This window comes from Camelus bactrianus, chromosome 26, assembly GCF_048773025.1.
Source record: "Camelus bactrianus isolate YW-2024 breed Bactrian camel chromosome 26, ASM4877302v1, whole genome shotgun sequence".
In the NCBI taxonomy this organism is placed as follows: Eukaryota; Metazoa; Chordata; class Mammalia; order Artiodactyla; family Camelidae; genus Camelus; species Camelus bactrianus.
Window position 1 is genome coordinate 31,552,975 of NC_133564.1, and position 20,836 is coordinate 31,573,810.

A 20,836-nucleotide genomic window follows, 5' to 3' on the forward strand; every position below is an offset into this window, starting at 1 on the left:
AAATGCAAAATGTTCTAACAGCACTATTTGCAATGGGAAAAATTGGGTATTTTTCTAAATTTCCATCAGTAGGCAGTTTTCTGTCTTGTCTGCTACTGAATTCCCACCGCTCCTATCAGTGCCTCAATAAATTTTTGTTGCATCAATAAATCAACGTCAAAGTAGACACGCTTGCAGAAAGACACTCCCAAGGCCTTCCATCCATCAGAAATCTAAGTGGGAAAAGAGGGCTTCAGATAGAATTTTCAGCGTTGTCTCTCGGGCCAGCACAGCCTGGGATTCACCTCCTCAAAGTCTAGCCATTTGTGATTTACCCACTTCTACAGTCAAGTAAAAAGAAGGAGATTCTTGCAGCTTTGAATTTTTCTGCCTCATTTTATTACTATTAAAAATATCTTCTGTAGCCTTTTGGGAAAAAAAAAAATTTCTCCCCAAACAGTAGCCTCTATCACCTATTGGAAAAATATGGTCCACCAAAATATATCTCCAGCAAACCGAACACATTTTCTAAAATTTAACATGCAATATATATATTCTTAATCATGTCAACAGGTGTTGGTACTTCTGATGCCATGTTTGTCAACCAGCCCGAATGAAGAGGGTGACATGTCGACCTTTGGAGCCCTGTGGCACTCAGACCCTGGGTCCCCATCAGAAAACCCCAGTGGGGACATGGATGCTGGAAGGCTTCCTTGGCCCGTTCCTATGATCAGTCGCAGTTGGCGGGATGAAATCCTCGGTCGCAGGGTCTCCAAATGGGTGCAGAGAGAAGCTGCCTGCTGAGAGTCAAACAATTCCTAAGGGATCAGAGCGAGTTATCCGCCTACAAAGGGTTCCTTTTGCGGGAAATCACATTGATATTCAGAAGGCTTGGCTGTGCTACAGGCAACTTATCCAGGAATTCTTCACATGAAAGAATTGGCTAGAAGCTCTGTCTGGTAGCCTGGATTTAATCCTGAAATTGAGAAGAAGGCAGGGGAGTGGAGGATGTAGCAGACTAGCCAAGGGAAGAGATGAAGTCGCCTGGGGTAATCGCCCATATTGCTTTGTCGGGGATCATCTTTGGGGAAGAATATCTCGGTTTCGATCTGCTTCCTGTCCAGATGGCTCCCGCTGTGGTTGATTACAGTTGCTACAACCATCACAACTCCAGGCCAGTTAATTGCAAAACCCGGGTAACCAGACATGATGGTTTCTGACGGCAGATCTGCTTTTATTGTATTGATGTATCTCTAAATCGTCTGCATCGTTTCTTAAATCTTTTCCTCAGATATTCTGATGACAAGGTTTTGCAGATCTTCTTAAATGAATTATTGGAGGAAACTAGCCAAGAAGACGTGTCGGGTTTCTCATTTCCGATTTAACAGCTGAAGTCATTCTTGTCAAATTACTGAAGAGGCGACATCTCAAATCTTCCCTATCATTTCCAGTCAGACTTAGACGAGACTTTACAGCACAATCAAGAATGTATTCTGAATGCCTCTGAAAGATGCCTTTTCTGTACCTTCTTCCTTCTCCTTTTTACTGTCATCTTGGCATTGTAGGAACCACGGGATTTTAAATCAAGATAAAGGACTCCTGACAACAAAATCAGGTCAAAGTCAGTGACATGGAAATCCAGAAGACCAATGCAGCATTGCCATAATAAAATGATTTATGGAGAACCTGAGTACCCATTATTTACTAGTTAATTTACATGATTTCTAATCCACACACCACTACAATAGAGTGCATATCTCCATTCCCATTTTTACAGGTAAGGAAATGATCTCAGAAAGATTAAGTAACCTACCCAAAGTACAGCTATTAAGTAGAACTACACTCCAAACCCAGGTCTGTCTTCCCCCAAAACCCACTGCACTAAGCACATCATTCCTTGAAATGGGAGTTATAGCTGTAGTCCCCTCGTGAGAACACTGCTCGACTCACTGCACCCATACGGGGAATAAGTCTTAGGCACTTTCTTACACGTGTGGCCCTGCTGACAGCAGGTCGCTACCACCTCTGGCCAAGCTGACTGGCGCAGGAGTGAGTCCTGCCACTAGGCTGCCCAGTTGGCCAGTCAATAGGCTGAGCAGTGGCCCACGAAGTGCCTCAGACCAAAGAGCCCCGCCCAGAAAGGGTGATGAATTCATCTGATGCAGCCGAAGTTTCTGCCTCTTGGCCTTGGACGGGAGATACAGGGAGTCAACAGCTCGTTTTGTGGGAAGTCGGGGGGTCGTGGGGGACACTTCAAAGACACACAGAAAAAAGACACAGGAGGAAGACGAAGAGCAGGCAGGGTCCGTGAGTAAGCCAACGAGCTGAGCAAACAGCTGAAACACATATGAAGGACGGAGGATGAGAGAGTCGGGGGGTAGTTACCTGAGTGCTGGAAGCAAAGATGAAGACAATCTTTTAGTTTTATTTTTTATCAAAGTGTAGTTGATATACAATGTTAGTTTCAGGTGTACAGCAAAGCGATTCAGTTATACATATACATACATATATATATATACATATACACACACATATATTTTCAGATTCTTTTCCATTACAGCTCACTACAAGAAATTGAATGTAGTTCCCTGTGCTATACAGTAGGTCCTTGTTGTTTATCTAGTTTATATATAGTAATGTGTGTCTGTTAATCCCAAACTTCTAATTGATTCCTCCCCCCTTTCCCCTTTGGTAACCATATTTTGGCTTCTATGTCTGTGAGTCTATTTCTGGTTTGAAAATAAAATTTTTATCTTTGTTTAAATTCCACATATAAGTGATATCATATGATATTTGTCTTTCTCTGTCTGGCTTACATCACTTAGTATGAGAATGTTGCTGCAAATGGCATTATTTCATTTTTTCTTTTTATGGCTGAGGAAGGGTCCTTCCACAAGGGATGAAGACATTCTGAGTCACCATAATTGGGGAGGACCAGAAAATTCCAAGGCTGGGAGGAGAGGGTGGGAGAAGGTAACCCAGTGACTAGAACTGCACCTTTTCAGCTCCCAAACTACATTCTGGTGTCTTTGAGGCCAGCTCTGCCCCTCTTTCCGGGGACCCTGTGACATTCCTGTCCCCTCGCTGTATACATATTCTTGCTCTAAATCCCCATTCCTTGAAGTCACCAAGTGACCAAAGGAGGCACACTGATTCCCATCCTCTTCCCCTGACGTCCTGCTCCTCTCTGGGTCGAGCACCTGCAAAGTTGTCTCCTGCCCCTGCTGGAACCCGGCCAGGGGAGCAGCCCAGGTACCTCTCCTGAGCTGACAGGTCCTGACGCCTTGCCGGCACTCGAGAGGAGACCCCTGGTCACAAGTGCTGGAGGTGTAGACCCCTGGCACCTTCATGCAACACAGGGACAGCCTTGAAACAATGAGAAGTTTTAACTAATGGAAAAGGGATGAGTGGTTCCCCATTCTCCTTATTGTTTCTTCGTGCAATTGTGGGTCTCTGTTCCTGTGAGGTCTCTGAAGTTCTGTGCTTCCAAGATACACCTGGTCGTCGTGAGTTTTGCCTGAATGCAGGGCTGTTCTTGAGGGTTTCCTTGCTTCTTTCAGGTTCCTTGCTACTCAGATATAGCCAGAACTAAGGAGAGGATTTGCTGGTTGGGAGTAAGGTTAAGAGAAGGGAAATGAGAAATGGGAACCCTCCTACACTGTTGGTAGGAATATAAATTGGTGCAGCCACTATGGAAAACAGTTTGGAGGTTCCTCAAAAAATTAAAAATAAAGTTACTCTATGATCCAGCAATCCCACTCCTGGGCATACATCCAGAGAAAACTCTAATTCAAAAAGATACATGCACCCCAATGTTGATAGCAGCACTATTTATGATAGCCAAGACATGGAAGCAACCTAAATGTCCATCAACAGAGGACTGGATAAAGAAATTGTGGTGTATATATACAATGGAATACTACTCAGCCATAAAAACCGACAACATAACGCCATTTGCAGCAACATGGATGCTCCTGGAGAATGTCATTCTAAGTGAAGTAAGCCAGAAAGAGAAAGAAAAATACCATATGAGATCGCTCATATGTGGAATATAGAATAGATAAACCACAAGGTCCTATTATACAGCACAGGGAACTACATTCAATATCTTGTAATAACCTATAATGGAAAAGAATCTGAAAAGAAATATGTATGTGTGTGTGTATGTATGTATGTACAACTGAATTGCTTTGTTGTACACCTGAAACTAACATAATATTGTAAATTAACTCTACTTCAGTAAAAGAGAGAGAGAGAGAAGGGAAATGAACAAGGGTGAAAAACTGCATTTGCAGCCCAGAAAAAAGGGGGTTTATAAAAGAAAGTGCTCCTCCCCCTCTAACATCTCTGGATCTGCCCCAGAAAGAGAGGCAGGGTCCCGGTCTGCCCAGACTTGAGTCAGAACGTCGGCTGGCAGCCCACTCAGGCACAGAGGACCAGGCGCATCATCCCACAAACTTTCTTTGAACATCAAAGGGCCCATGGTCCATCTGGTGACCCTGGATGAGGGACAGAGGGACGGGGAAGCTGGGAGCCCCATGTTGATGGTACAAAGATCAAACGGGACCCGGTGGAACATAATGCTTCTCTTTATCTCCTGATTTTAAGAGTCTTCAGACTGCCTGCCATGCCCTGAAGCTGGGGAATTAGGAAGGAATTGAGGTGTCTTTCTTCATTCAGGGACACAGAACAATGCAGAAATTATAACTCATCCTAGGAAAGCGTCCCAAGGGATTTCCACCTGCCCTGTTCTGGGGAAAGCTTTTTCTTCTGAGAAGTCTCACCTGCATCATTGCATAGCCCTTGCTCCCTGCTCCAAGGCCCCCTCTCTGTCACTGTCACTCGCTCGAGCCTCGGCACCCAGCACAGGGCCCGCCCTAGGGATGGCACTAGTAAGTGTTGACGTAATACAGGAGAAACAAAGGAAGGAATGAGTGTCTAACGTCTCATTGGAGGAAGCAGTGGAGTCGTACATTCTGTGACCAGCATTTTGTCCTCCTGCTCAACTGCAGGGAATATATACCGTATGCCACCATGTGCCTGTGCTTGCGGGGAGGGAGGGAAAGCCTGAGACACAGCACCTACACTCAGGAGCCTTCAATCTCCCTAAAGAGACCATATATGACTCAGTTACTGGAATGTGTATAGATTTGCAAACTATCACCCAGGGCGCGCGAGTTAAACATGCACGCTTCCCAAGCCCCACCCACCAGGGCTTCTGAGCCAGACAAGGGCCCCCAAACTGAAACTTTGAGCCAACTCTCTAGGTAGTTCAGGGGCTGATAGAAACCAGTCCACTCTTATGGAAACGCTACCTTGTGGAGAGAAACAGACTCGTTCGGCAGGTGCTGAAGACCTTGCCTGGTCTTTCCAATGATCTCCCATTTCCCCAAACACCCTTCCAGCCTCCTCCCTGCCCGCCCTCCGTACCTCGTGGTGACTCAGAGCTCTAAGTCCCACACTGCATGGATGCGCTTGGGTCTCAGGGCAGGCGTTTCTGGCAAACAAGCAAGAGAAGGCTCAGCGAAGCATGTTGCGTAGCGGGGCTACACACATCTCGGGAGAACCAGACCCATCCCCTCCCCCACACCTCTGCTTTCGCTCTTGCAGGATGTTCAAAGGGAAGAAGGAGCCCGTTCCAATGGGCTAGGTTGGCAGAAGTGGGGGACATGGGGAAGACGGGTTCCAGCAAATGGACTTCTTCCCCATCCAGCAGCGCTCCTCCAGGACCCTTAACACCAAAGGAAGGGACATCCCAGCCCCATCCTGCCCAGGTCACAGCACGCAGCCTGTGGGGCAAAGGCACCACAGCCGGGGCGGGGGCGGGGGGATGGAGGAACCATTTGGGGAGGGGGCTCACTCATCAGCACCTTCCAGACAGCCCTGGAAACTCCCAGAAGCACTTGGGAGGAGGTGGTGTCGGGCCACAGGGTCATCAGTGGAGCTACAGCCATTAAATTTGTGTCATGACCTTTTGTTATCCCCCAGTGGACAAAATTCTAAAAATCTCTCGAATCCACAAGCACTCCTGCCTTATCCTTCCAGGACTATTGGGTCACACTGGATCTCCCATGTCCTCACTCTCCATTCTATTCACGGTACTGCAGCCATAATTTTTTCTTGAATTGTTAAGTCCGATCATCTTTCTTCCCCGTTACCTACAGGATAGTCTAGACTCCTGCAGATCCTTCAAAGCTGGATTCCAGCATAAGGTCCTCCAGGAAGCTGCCTCTGGCTTCCTTGAGTACAATGGGCCACTTCCTCCTTTGCCTCTGCTGTATTTTGTACCTTCTTTCATTAAAGCCTCTATCATATTTCATGGGCTTTATTTATTCACCTGCTTCTCCTACATGGAAATATCCAGGTGCCAGGTGCACGTTAGGAGTTTAGCCAAAGTTTAATTCATTCATTCATTAACACCCTCATATGAACCCTATTAAGGATGACCACCTCCTTGCCCCGCAACTTGTTCTCATCCCCACTGCTGACTCTTTGCTTCTCTTCTTCCCCTGGTGTGAAATGTTCTCTATCCTCTTTGCCATTCCTCTTTTTATCTCTTTAAACATTTTCGGTAACCAGTAATTGTAAGACATCAAATCCTTGAGAGCGATTCCGCCATTTGCTGTCGTTTCTGCTGACTGTTGCTCACAGTGGTTTGTTTCCCCGTGCGGTTTGTAATTCTGGGTTATGGACTCACGTTTGCGAAGGTGCCCTAGGGCACTGCTGATCAAGAACGACTTTACGTTAATTGTGCAACTTGATGTTTCCTGTATGATTCATGACGTATAAACCCTAGTCCCACCTAAGAGTAGGTCTACGTATAGTAACAAATTCACAGGGAAGATACTTTTCTTCTTTCATCCAGAGCCCGTGATAAGGCAAGTTTTCTTATCTGTTTTTCTTTGCCAGGGCCCACGTTTCTCCTTCTCTACACATCGCCTAGAGATCTTGTTCTATGTGTATGAGGGTCATTCTGTCTTCTCACCTTGTATGGGCCCAAGATCAGAAGATCCACAAAAAGCATTAAATGTTAAGACTCTAGACCAGAGACTGGCAAAGAATGGCCCATGACCCAGTTCCAGTTTACTGTAAGTCATCCTCCTATACAGTTTTGCTTATATATTACTTCTGGCTGCGTTCATGCTACAAAGGCAGAGTTGAGTAATTGCAACAGAGTACGGACCCATAAAGCCAAAAATACCTACTATCTGGCCCTTGACACAAGAGGTTTGCTAATCCCTGCTCTAGGCAAGTAGGACTACCAAAAGCACCAGCAATTCTTACCTTTTTGCAAACTCACGGATGCATTTCAAAGGAATTTGGTATCCAGCAAGTTTAGCTAGACTGTACGGGAAAGTTTCCTAGGATATTTGGTCTACCTCATTGCCAGAGGTAAAATACTTTCTTTTTAGCCTCTCAAAGAGCTAAACAAGGTCCAGAACAGAACCTCTCTCCTTCAGAAAGCCTTCCCCAGCAATTTCAGTTCATGGTATTGATCTTCTAGTCTAATGCCCTTGGACAATTGGGAGACTTATAATGGATGCTCAGTATCTGGCACAAACAGGTGAACAATAGGCCATTGTCATGTTGTTACAGAAACAACTCGTTTATTAATGCTCTTGAAATGACACTTGAAGATTGCTTTGGCTATTCAAATACTCAATGCATCCAAGCTGGACTTTGATCTGCGTTTGCATCCAAATTTGTGAAACTTACACAAGGAGCACAGGAAATACGGAGAGTGAGGAGGTGGGAAGGATGTGTTCTGAGACCTCACAAAAATCAGATTCTCAGCCTTTCAGGTCTGACCACAGAAATTCTGCATGGCTGGAATACGAATGGGCCAAATCATCTAACCAATCTAATCAAGAAAAAGTGCTTACTGAGTTAAAACTGTTAATAGCTAGCAAAAAGTGCTGGTCTCCTGCTATAGGTAACTCATCTTGGTTTTAAATTTGGCATTGGTCTCCTTAAGCTCTGTTGGTCTCCTGCCCCACCATCCTAGCAGCCCTGAGCTCTGCCAGCTAGTCTTACTCTTTGGAGAAAAAGCAGATTTTCTTCTCTTTTCTTTCTCTTAGCATTTGTAACAGAGGAAGGGGCCCAAGGCAGGAACTGAAGAGGGAGATGGGATGCCCCGAGGCTGCAGCCCTACTTCCAGGGTGACTTACACCTACACCTTCGGCACTGGTTTGGGGCTTCTAGAAGCCTAGTCTGGGGGCTCTGGGGGAGAGTTGGGACTAGGGATGACCGCAGGAGAAGAGGTCACAGATTTACTTATGGCCCCAAAGGCAGAAGAGGTGCAGGGAGTTTGCTGGTGAGAAAGCTGGTCCTTCCAGGCATGGAACCTTGATTCCTTGGCACTGGGCACATTTGCTGACAATTAGACTTCTCTAATGACTTGCCTGTGGCTGACACAGCCCCAAGATCACCACAGCACTCCCTTCCCCCCGGGACTCCTGCATACCCATCTGCTTCATGCAGAGTCCTCTTCCAGGCAGTAAAAGAGAGCCCCACACCCGTCCTCTCTCTGCCCAAACACATCCTGCCCACACCTCTCTCCCCAGTTCCCATCATTTTCCTGGTCCATCACTTCTGACTCAGTTATGGATTTTGAAATCTACTTGTTTGTGTTTCTTGCAGTGCCAAACACAGGTGTTCTGTGTTTCCATGCTTCTTGACTATTTCAACCACTTTTTATCAGAATGCTTTGCATTTGAAAAGAAAAGTTAAGCAATCATGTGTGTTTAGATACACAATACTGTATAGAAAATAGATAAACAACAAGGATTTACTGTATGGCACAGGGAGCTATATTCAACATCTTGTAATAACCTGTAATGGAAAATTATCTGAATATATTTGTATGAGTCACTATGCTGTACATAGTGAAACTAATACAATATTGTAAATCAACTATATTTCAATTTTTAAAAAGTATTTTTTTTAAAGAGAAGGGTCTGGGTAGAGGGGACCATCTGGAGCATCTGGATGGGTCCCTGGGCCTGGGAAGAGCACAGAGGGAGCGAGCCTGGGGTAATAATCATAACACCTACCATTTGTGTGGCCCTCGGAATTCATGGCGCTCTTTCTGTAAATTGTCATTTGATGTTCATAATGATCCCCTGACTTAGACATTTTCATATAAAGCAACTAGAGCTCAGAGAGATTTTGAAGTAACTCAGCCAAGGTTACTCAGCGGCAAAAGTTGGTTTTAAGTTGGGAAACGATGGAGAACTTTGCATAAGAGGGCGTTTCAGATACCATAAATAGGTGCTGGTTGGCCCGGAGTTGCCTGAGGCTAATTTTAAAAGTTCTCTTCCATAGTTTTAATTTTCCCCCAGAGTAAATCATTTTCCAATATTAATTTGCATTATGAGTCATTCCTGAGATTGAATTTCTCCAGTAAGTGCTAGGTTCAACTTCAGCCTTGACTCTCTTAGAATCCTCCAGATTCTGACTTACTAGGGGGCGAACATTCCTTTGAGTCAGGGCGCCCAGGCCGGTGATTCCAGCCTCACAATCTTCACAGTCGCTTGCTCACTGGTTTTGCGGAGCCCTCAGACTGGTTAGTGTAGTGAACAGGGAGACCCTTTACCATTTTCTCCTTTTTTGTTTTCGTTACTGCTGTTTTGTTTTGAATGAGGATTAAAGAAGGAAAGTGACTCTGGTACATCTTTAGGAGAGAGGCGAGCGAATTTCATTCTTCCTTCTGTTCTGAAACTTCCCCCCAACAGGTTGATATAAACCAAACCAGGTCAATTACAAATAATCACTTCCTGTGATGCTCCTCGCTGGGTCGTGGCTTGCTTTTATTGTTCTTACGTTCTGATTTCTGCTCTCATATTTGTGAGTGCATTTTTCGTTCTACTTGGTTTTATTTTGTTTTTCTTGGCCTCGCTTTGTTTGGGGTCAGGGAGGGTTGCTGTGTAGACACACTGGAGAAGGCACTCACTCACCTCAAGGGAGAAGCACTGCCCTCAACCACGTCCTGGGTGCTCTGAAGACATCTGCTAAATGAGCGAAGTCAGACTCACCCGCGTGAACCTAGAACTTTCTGGAACTCCAGTACTCCAGGGCTCCCTCACTTTGTTACCTAGAGAGAGGCCCTCGGGGGCAGGGATGCTGATCTGTGCGTCCTCATCCCCCTCGCAGGGCTCAGAAGAAAAATACACAGTCAGCTTTTGTTATCTGAGGAGTTATATTCCACAAAATCTCTGCACACTGCGTTGGTGAACAATGAACCCTTGCTCCCAGCTTCCTGCAGGACTCTGGTCATAACATTTTCATCAACCAATTCATATGTAACTTTGCTTTATGTCTGTTTCAGTTGAAAGACACCTTTTTATATATTTATCATTGATTCATTAACACAACTCATGGCCAACGGCTCCATCACTCGTGCCTGAATGAACTGTGTCTCCCCTGCATCTTCTCCAGGTGGCATGTTGCAGCCTTCCTGTGCTTGGGGACATTGCACAGCACCTCAGCCCTATTCTTGGGGGCCGATTTAAACAGGGAAATCACCAGGAAAAGGTACAAAAATGCAAAAAAAGAAAAAAGTGGCAATACATAGAAGGCAGAGGGGCACGGCCTCAGCTGGGAACATGCACATCCGGAGACCCACGGTTTTCGCCGGCAGGTCCACGAGGGACCACAAAGCACCATGAGTACTGATTTGGGGTTACCGATAAATTTAAGCAAGTCAGTGAATTAACAGACACAGAATTCACAAATAATGAGCATTGATATAATGTTACAAGTGTGTGTGTGTATCCATGGAAAGAATGAAGCCTTCTGTCTGAGCTGGGTGGCGCCAGGCTTGTGTTCGGCCAGCTCAGGGCCACTGTCTCTCCACGGTGCCTCCCCGTGAGACAGAGGCACCCCATCTGGCAGCCTCACCCCCACAGCTCCCGGCGAGGAGCAGGCAGAGCAGTGGAGGAGAGGAACCCCCTCCCCCAGGCTAGGGAGCTTCACACAGCATCCCAGAGCTGTGCTGCTAAAACACAGACAGGATTCCAGGCCCTCCCACCGCCCTGGGCTGTGCACTCTGCGGGGCCAGATGCGGTGGTGTGGATGGGCCAACTCTGTCTCGAAGCAGAAATTAATCCTCCAAACAGGCCCTGTTAAGGAACCTCCAAGGGGACCTCCGTGTCAGCATTTGCCTCCTTTGACCCACGTCTTGCTCCAGATCTTAATTTCTTTAAAAGCCCCAATTTTCCTTTCCAAGGGCTGTTGTAACAAATGACCACAAACTGGGTGGCTTAGAACAACAGAACTCTGTTCTCTCACAGTTCTGGAGACCAGAAGTCTTGAAATCAGGGGTCCACAGGCTGTGGGGGAGAAGCCTGCCTTATCTCTTCTAGCTTCTGATGGCTACCGGGCTTCCACGGCGGTCCCTGGTTTGTAGCCACCAAGACGGTTTGTAGCTTCAATCTGTCTCTGTCTTCATGAACTTCTTCCCTGTGTGTGTCTCTCTTCTTCTAAGGACACCGGGCCCTGGATTCAGGGACCACCTAATCCAGTATGACCTCATCTTAACTAATTATACCTGCAAAAACTCTCCGTCCAAATGAGTCACACTCTGAGGTCGTGGGTGTTACCGAGCCCAAGCTTGGATGGCTCACTGCACAACAGGCCAATACGTCACGAGACAAGGTGTTGGGGCAAGGAATAGTGACTTTATCTGGAAAGCCAGCAGACGGAGAAGATGGGAGACCAGCACCCCAAAGAACTGTCTTGCCCAGGTTTGCACAAGGAAGGTGGGGTGAGGAGGTGAAGTAAAAAAGACAATAAATTATTGCAAATATTTCCTAGTTCTGGTCAGACTCTGAGGGGATGTGTTAATTTCTTCCTTTCTCCAGCCACTCATATGTGGGCCTGGTCAGGATGGTTCCCGTGAACTTAAACAAACATAGTTTAGGCTGAATACGCAGGCCTGGGAGGCAGGGTTCCTGGAGATGGGCCATTGTGTGCACTTTAAGCTGAAGGTAACATCCCTTTAATGGTTCACTTGTAGCAAAAGCAATAAAAAACAAAGCTTAACGTGAAAGAAACAGATCCAGTATGGAGTCAGATGTGTTCCCTGTTACACAGGTGGACTTGAATTGGGGGGAACTATAATCCACTACCGCCCTTATAAATGAAGTCTGGGGGAACATGGGGACCACGACAGATGTCTGATCTCCTTTGCTCAGAGCTCTAAATTATGCTCAGGGTCTCCACTGTCGCATCCCACCAGTGTTAGGGTCTCTTTGGGCTCACGTCCTTTTTAGGCTTAGGGGCTTTGAATCAATGGTAGCACAAGAAAAGAAAGAGAAAAGAAAAACAAGGTACGGCCACAGGGAAAACACTAAAAATATTTCACCTTGAAAGTTTAGACAAATATGCACAGCCTCCCCAAGGACATCCTAAAGTTTGCTGTGGCCCGAGGGCAAATTCCAAGGGACACCAGGGGTCTGGGCTTTAGAACTGTGACCAGAATAAAACAGAAGGTTAGACATTAATGACCCCTTTGGCCACAACGTTTCCCATGGACTCAGGAACACGGCAATGCAAACCACACCTTCGTCACACTGTGTGCTCTGACACATTTCTAAGGAGAGCACGCCTTCCTTCTGAGCATCGGAATCTTCACCCTGATCCTGGAACAAGTCCAGTCGGTTCAGGTGGACACCTGCCAACAATCTATCTACCAATATCTAAGCCCAAGTTCTTCTGATGACAACGAAATCATTTTTTGAGAATGATTCCATCCACTGCCCCATGGAAGAAATACTAAATACAGTTTACCCAACAGATTTTTGGACTGCTCAGTGTCCTTACTCTCTCCCCCATCTGTCCAGGTGTCCCAGATGGACTTAACTCCACCCCTGCCTCCAGATGTACAGGTAATCTGAGCCTGGCCAATCAGAGCACTGAATTTTTTCTGACCACAGCAACTGGATGAAAGCTGGGTGGTAGACCCAATCAGGGCCGATGAAAACCAGTGAGACAGTCTGCGGGACTTTGCGAGGAAGGGTGTATGCAGCTTCTGGCAGCCATGTTGCCACCATGAAGTTACTTGGCAACTAAGTCAAGATGAGATGCAGCAGAGCTGAGAGAAGAGTCTGGACTGAGATTTGGTGGCACCATGTGAGCCCTGCATCGAGCCCTAGCTGAAGCTGGGACAGAAGATACTGGCTTATACATGAAGCAGTAAACTCCATTTTTAGCTAAGTTCAGTTGGGTTTTGTGTCACTTATAGTATCTCAACAGACATGGTCACAAAGGGCATGGTTATCCAGTAGGTTCTGCCAGCAGGTCCCATTTTCTCCTCCCTAGGACAGTGGGGATCCTTCTGAAACAGTAAGGCTGAAGTCTCCTGATCACCTTGTCGGGTCCCTTCCTCTTTGTCTCACGTTGCCCTCTCCCACTCTGGCTGGTCTTCTGTGGGGTGTTGATCCTTGGTCTTAATTCAGTCTTTGCTTAACTATTAGGGTCTCTGGGTTCACCTACCCCCACAACCCAGATTGACAGAGAAAATGTAATGCTTCTGGTCTGTCAATAGCTAATCCGATCTTGCCCTTCCAGAGTCTCCACCCCCTGGTTAACAAGAAAATAACAACCAAATCCAGTTTAAACTGACTCTGATCCAATCATGCAAACAGCTGTTAAAAGAAATACACAGACTCATTTGGGTAAAAATTCTCAGTTACTAAGACAGTGAAAAAAGGAAGAACAAATCTGACTCCATATTAGATCTGTTCCTTTGGCTCTAACCCTGTGCTCTGTTTCCTGGGCTCAGTCATGCTGGTTCTGCACCTTTTGTAAAAGAATGTCGCCTAGAGCCTGAAATAGACAGGAGAGCCGACTCTCAAGGCTCTGACCTTTAAGGGTGTAACACTTTCCATTCATACAGAGATTAGAAAGTTGCAGAACAGAGAATAACATGTTGGAGGTTTAGGAACATCATGACCTGACCTACGTGGACAGCTGCAAGAACAAAGGATTCCAACACCAAGATGTTTGCAAAAACCGATCACACACACTCCCCTTTCTAGTATAAAAGGAGCCTGAATTCTGACTTGAGGAAGATGATTCTCCAGGACATGAGTCCCTCATCTTCTTGGTCTGCTGGCCTTCTAAATAAAGTTATTATTCCTTGCCCCTGTTCCTCACCTCCTGATTTACTGGCCTGTCATGCAGTAAGCAGAGCGAGTTTGGACTCGGTAACAATAAAACTTCTCTCCTCCTGCTTCAATCCACAAGAGGGTCTCTGGGTGCACGAGAGGAAGGGGCTAGCTCACCTTGTGTCTGCAAGAATGGGTCAGAAGTCTTGGTTTGGATCCTCAGCCTCCTCCAGGGTCTGGAGGCTGTCCTGGAGAGAAGTCTCAGTGCAGATCTCATCCCGGCTGGTCAGACCCACCTTGCTCAGAATCAAGTGTCCACCTCAGACTGCCTTGATCTCACCTTGGCTGCCACGAAGCACCTCTGCCCATCCACCATCTAGTTCAGTGCCCTGCAAGTCCAAGTCCATTCTTGGCAGTGGGCCACCTCCACCTGCCATGGTGGACACCACAATGGGCTCCCTTGGCTACCAACACCATGTCCACGCCATATGGTGACCACACAGCTTGAGGAGGCAAGTCTGCAGGACCTCCTGAGGCCACCTTGTGCCACAGATGACCTTCACGTGGCTGGGCACCAGGCTGACACGCGGCAAACTGTGCTTTCCACGTGGCCCTCCACCCGCTTTTCCCAGCACGCGCCTGGAAAAGACAGCTGAGCAGACTTGAGTCCAGCTGCGCCCAGACCTCCCTCCTTGTCTTCTCCTCCCGCCTTCAGTCTTCCAGGCAGAACACACGTGCCCTTCAGACAACACATACTCCGGCTGGTGTTTTCTTCCCCCACGTCTCACCTCTTCCCCCAACTCCAGCCCAGCCTGGGGAAAGCTCTGAGCTGAGTGGTCCAGGCTCTGTGGCTGAAATGTTCAAGGGGGCGGTAAAGAGATGTGGAAATTTGTTTTTCAGGACCGTCATCTGATTTGCATAGCTCTTTTATCATCAAAGGATCAGCTTCTAAATGTCAGCGGCTGAATCTTCCCTTGTTTTTCCTTTTTGCATTTCTTAACCCACTTTTCTCATTTCCTCTGGGGCCTCCCACCCCCGGACAGAAGAATGTTTAGAGCCGGGCGGTCCAACAGGACTTTCGCAAGGATGGAAATGCTTCACATCTGGGCTGTTCAATACAGCAGCCACCAGCCAGATGTGGCTACTGGGCACTTGCCGTGTGCCTGGGGGGCCCGAGGATCTGACTTTGTAATTTATGTCATTTCAAGTAATTTCAGCAGCCACACCCGGCTGGTGGCTCCTGTATTAGCACCGAACTAGAAAGATCTCATCCTCGGGGAGGCAAAAGGGAAAGAAAGGTACAATAATCACTGCAAAATCCAATACCCTCCCTCATTCCACTTGACCATGGTTGGGTAATTCTGCGAGCCCCGTTCCAGTGCAAGTGCTCTGTGTGGTTAATTACCTCACACCCAGTACCTTCCATCTGCACCCCGGCACACAGCTGCCAGCATCTGGTTTTGTAGGACGACACATCCCATCATCTAAAATTTCCTGCAAGAAGTGCACACCGTTTCTAAGAAACAGATCCTTAACCTACAACCCTGACTTTCTCATACAGAGGTTTTTTTTCCTATTTTTTGTTTTTTTCTTTGTTTTGTTTTTCCTTTTTGAGAGTTTTTCCCTTTGCATCAAGTTGGCCAACTTCCTAGGGACCTTGAGGAGGAAGGTCAGTGAACTGCAGGAAACAGTTCCCTGGAAGCCAGTTCTCTCGGGTGATGGGAGGTACTAGGAGAAGGGCAACCTCCCGGTCTGGTGTATTTTCTCAGGGAAACGTCTGTCATCCTAGCCTTTTTTGGGGGGTCTGCCCGCTTGCACCTGGCTGAGTGCGGGGTCCTTCAGTGTACATTCACGGGGGGCTGCATTACAAGATGGAAAGACTTGGGAACGTGGTGGGGACAGTGATGCCCCAACTCTGAGTTATAAAACAGTGAGGTCACCATGCTGTGGCTCCGGACTCACCCAGGGCAAAGGGACAGGGAGGGGGAGGCAGAGAGGCCCCATATGGTCTGGAGGGTGGCTCGCAGAAGCTGTCACACTGCCCACACTCACTGGCTTTGCAAGGAGAAAAACTTACGCGGATGCAGTTTCCAGAACTTTCTCACACAGTGCCTCATTCAAATTGTCTATAGCAAACGGAATTATGGACTTCCTCAGGGGTGCGAAGGGGAAGCTGAATCACTGCAGTATTCAGTGTCCTGCGGGATGTCCGATGCCAGGATGGGGCAGTGGATCTCAGGGTCCTGGGAGAGTCAAAGACGAGCGAGCCACACATAACATGTTGGTGGACAGAGGGGCTTGAGATGGCCCTGAACTTGGCCATGCCCAGAGCAGTCAGCATCCCAGCCAGCACACTGCCTGCCCCCTGCCCTGGGGGAGAAGCACAGATCCCTTTGGGGTCACACAACACTCTCGTGTGTCCAGTTATTCGTATGTGCATGACCCCGTGATGTGGAGCCAAGTCTAGGTACGACTGTATTCAGGATGTGGGGGGAAGCTGCAGCTCAGAACAATCCAGAAACTTGCTTTGCATCTAACAGCTCAGGAGAGATGGTGAGGCTTTTACCCTGGTCTGTAGACGATGCCCCGCGTATCCTCTGCCCAGCATGGAAATGCCATAGGATGGCTCTTTCCTCCGCTTCACCTCCAACCGCGGAAGCAGGAAGGGGTAGGCGCCTGCTGATCCATCCTCAGCTAGATGGTGGCCCTTCTAAGTGCACAGATCCCCGACTGTCCTCCTTCAAGGGGCTGCACAGCCCGAGCTGGGAGCACGTGAGGTGTCAGCAAAAACTGGCCTGGGCCAGGCTGCTACCCAGCTGCAGGTTCGCATATCTCTTAGTCATCACTTCTCTGCCCTCGGGACAGACTCACAGACCACTGCTGTGCCCAGCCACCCGGCAGCCGCCTGCTGGACCAGGAGCCTCCCCGATGACGCTGGCGGGAGAAGCTCTGAGCAGGGTCCACTGACCATCCCTCGAATACCCCCACCTTCCAAGGCACACTTTCCTGCTCTCCCCCAGCCAGTGTCCCCGGAGCCGGAGGACCTGTAAGGATGGGATGCCCAGTCCCTTCCCCCATCCGACTGACACTGCTTCCTGAGCAGAAAGCCAAGGCCAGGCAGCTCCGGGCCTGCCCAGAGCCTGCTGTTTTGGGAAGAGTCTCAGAGTCCCTCCCGGGAGCCTCCTGGGTGCACAGTGCGATTGCTCCCCCGATACACACGGCTCTCAAGCCCACCTCCCTGAAGCTGCACGGGGAGAGGGGTGCACCTTCCTGCAACCACACTGCCGGAGGCCCTTCCTTCTTTTGAACATTTTTGCATTGAAGCACAGTTAATTTACAATATCATGTTAGTTTCAGGTATACAACCTCGTGATTTAACATTTTTATAGATGATGCAGTTAGGTAGCTAGATAAGTGGGGGCACCGGGCAGACAGGTGGAGTAGAGTGGGAGGATGGTCTGGAAGGTGGCATTACGCCCACCTCCAGCATGAAGGGGCTTTACTTCCTCTAAATGAGTGCCAGCAAGAAACCAGTTAGAACCGGATAGAAGTAACTGCAGTAGCTACAAACCTAACTGGACATGACCCAAAGCTCCTTGTAATATAATTAGCATCGCGGTTTAGGCCCTCCCACGGGTTTTTCTGTGTGCATCATGGGTAAGGACATGCGCAAAGGGGCCAAACATGACTCAGCACTGCAGGGGCAAGAGACGCCAATCAATCAAAAGACCACCTCTAAGTGAGGGTATAAGAGCAGGGGCAAAGACCCCTGCCTTTCCGCCCTTGGATCAGCCAGCCTCCTGCTCTTGGAGGTGCACTTTCCCTTTGCTCATAAAACCTTTAAAATCTTGCGCTACACAACGCTCCTTCCCCCGTCTGAATTCTTCAGGTATGCCTGGGGTCTTTTCCCTTCCCCTTTTGGGGTAATAGTAACTTCATTTAAAGTGATTACAAAATAATGGTTATATCCCCTGTTATGTACAGTAGATCCTTGTAGCTTACTTGTTTCTTTCTTTCTTTTTTTTTTTTTTTTTTTCTAATTCCTGTGCTCTGGCCCAGAACCCCAGGACCCAGGCAGCACTCATGGGGTCTGACGATCTCCAGAACAGGCGCCACGGCTGTCCACCTGACACCACGTCCACCTGCCAGGTGCAGTTTTTACCTGTTAAGCCCCTACCCCTGTCTTGCCAAGGCTGCCAACAGGAGGCAGAGAGAGAGGAAGGAGTGGGGCTTGGAGGTTAGGAGGCCCGCAGTCACCGCGCCCTCGCTGGGTGACCCACCAGGGCCGAGAAGACCAGCCTGCTCGTCAGTCCCCTCCCTGCCCCTCATCCTGTGCAGGGAGAGCAGAGATGCTTACCTCGCAGCCTCCTTCCTTCATTCCTTCCCTGAGCGCGCGCTGTGGGCCAGGAACTCTGCTGGGAGCTGGGAAGACGCTTGAAGGCAAAACCTCTCAGGGGCCTGCTCTCAGAGAGCTTGCGGTCCAGCTCTCAAAGGCAAGAGCCCCCCTCGGCCGTGCGTGCCCTACCCCGCCCCGCGCACGTACACGCAGGCGCGCACGCGGGCCACCAGCTCTCCGTTTGTTGACTGTGTAATTGACACGTGCCTGGGTGCTCGGGGCTTGCGTGAGGAGCTGATGAGGTGGTGCAGGATAAGCACTTGGTAAACGAGAAAGGGATTCCACAAACGGCAGAGATGACTTGATCGTGGCCGCGACGTGAGCAGGGCTCGGCCAGGCAGCTCCCAAACCCAAGGGAGAGGTGCCCCGTGTCCGCAGGTCTGACCGGGGAGGAGGCCAGGCATGGGCACCCACAGGCTGGGGAGCCCTGGGACCGGAGGTGGGATTGGCAAGGATCCCTGAGGGGCCGGGACAGGACTCCCAGGCTTGGGGTGGGGGGACTTTCAGGAAAAAAAAAATGTTCTAATCAGTCCCCTAAGGGTAGTTGGTTCAGACGGTAAAAATCCCACATTTTAGAAAGCAGAATTCTTTACAATTCTTTAACGGAAGAGTGATTTTTTTTTCCTCCAGGTCTCCAGAGGCTGGACTTCAAGGCAGGAGAGCCTGGAGGCTGGCTTTCACTTCTAGAAACCCCGGGTGCACGTCTGCACACCTCCCACGTCTGCACACCTCCCACTGAGGCCACAAGGCTTCCAGGTTTCTAAAAGTTCTTCAGCGCTTCTGAACTTAGTCTTTGTAAACGCTCAGAAATTCTGCTGGGGACCTGCATTCTCTGCTGCGGAATCCCTTCCATTTTAGTGAGCCGTCTGTTTGAGAACTTCACTTTCCCGTTCTCTCTGCCCCGGGCAAGTATCAGAGACAAACCTCAGGTAGGTGGATGGATGGATGGATGGATGGATGGATCTGGGGCCTCAGTGAAATTCTTTGTTCTACAGAGCAGTTCGTTTCCAATGCTGAGGTCATTGTTCTGGAAATACAGATCAGCAAAAGTGAGTGAGAGCTCCAGGGCTGCCCGAGAAGGTGCTTGGCCAAACACACACACACATTCACATGCACACACTTACACACATACACTCCCCCCAACACACACACAGACACCACAGTCCACACACACACATCACACATGTTCATACACACTCATACCACTAACACATCCCACACACACACCATGCACACACACAGACACACACACACACACACACACACACACACACTACACGTTAGGTCTCCATGGTTGTCTTCCTGATGAAGCCAACTGAGGAACAGCTAAGACCTGGGTTTGCTCCTGTGACTCAGAGCCCAACACCTTGGGAGCCAGTCCTCCAACCTCCTGTGGGCCCGGCTCTGGCAGGCCTTTCCCTCCGGGGGAAGGGACTTGCGGTCAGATATGGGACTCTCACTCATATGTGAGTGGCCCCAGGACCCCGACTGTGTGGCAGAGGCTTCGCTAGTGCCGTGGAGTGCAGCTCGGTCGGTGAGCAAAGTGGGCAGCGTCCACACAGTGGCTGCAGACCTTTCCCGGTTGCCCTGGGCCAGCTTCCAGTGACAGCATCCGTCCCTTCAGTGACAGTCACAGGGGTTGATGGTGCGCCCCACGTGGTGCCAGGACTGGGCACCAGGGACTCACCTTCTGTCCCCAAAGAACTGCCACCCACTCCCACCCACTCTTTTTCTGGCATCCACCATCCTCCCTCCAAAGAATGGAAAAGCAGCAGTTTTCCCCCTCAAGCCACCCTACAAAAGCCACCAGGTGCCCCGCACCTCCACCAGATCAGCCCTGCAGTCCTCGTGGTCCCTTGGAAAGTGTTTTTTAGTTTTTAAAATTTATTTATTTATTTATTTTTAATGAAGGTACTGGGGATAGAACCAGGACCTCGTGGGGGTTAGGCACACCCCACCCATCTTGGAAAGTGTTAACAGGACCCCGGGTGTCGAGGCTGGCTGGACCTCAGAGTTGCCTGTAGAGCCAGGCCTTACTGTGGGACATTCTGACTGAATGGGTCAGGGCTGGGGCCAGGCATCGTTCCCAGAATTTCTGCTTTCTGCGTCACCTGCCATCAGAATCAGCGCTGTGTTCACATCCATGCACTGATGCTGGATTTAAGGGCCCAGAAGGTGGAATCCCCACCTCTTTCCCAGCATGATTGAGATTTAACGTTCAGAAAATGGAAGGCAGTTTGATGGGGTGGAAAATCACTGGGCTGGAAGTTAGGAGATCAGGTTCCAAAGTCCAACTCCTCACCCATGAGCTACGTGCCCTTGACTGCATCCCTTCACCTCCTGGACCTCAGTT

The 20,836-nt window shown here is 48.8% G+C and overlaps 1 long non-coding RNA gene across 1 annotated transcript; it reads left to right on the forward strand.

Moving 5' to 3' along the window:
- The first annotated feature begins 17,794 nt into the window (after positions 1–17,794).
- LOC141575156 (uncharacterized) lies at positions 17,795–19,395 on the forward strand. The gene is made up of 3 exons (XR_012502535.1): positions 17,795–17,976; positions 18,147–18,236; positions 19,114–19,395. It is a non-coding gene; the product is annotated as an uncharacterized LOC141575156 (long non-coding RNA).
- Positions 19,396–20,836: the final 1,441 nt, after the last annotated feature.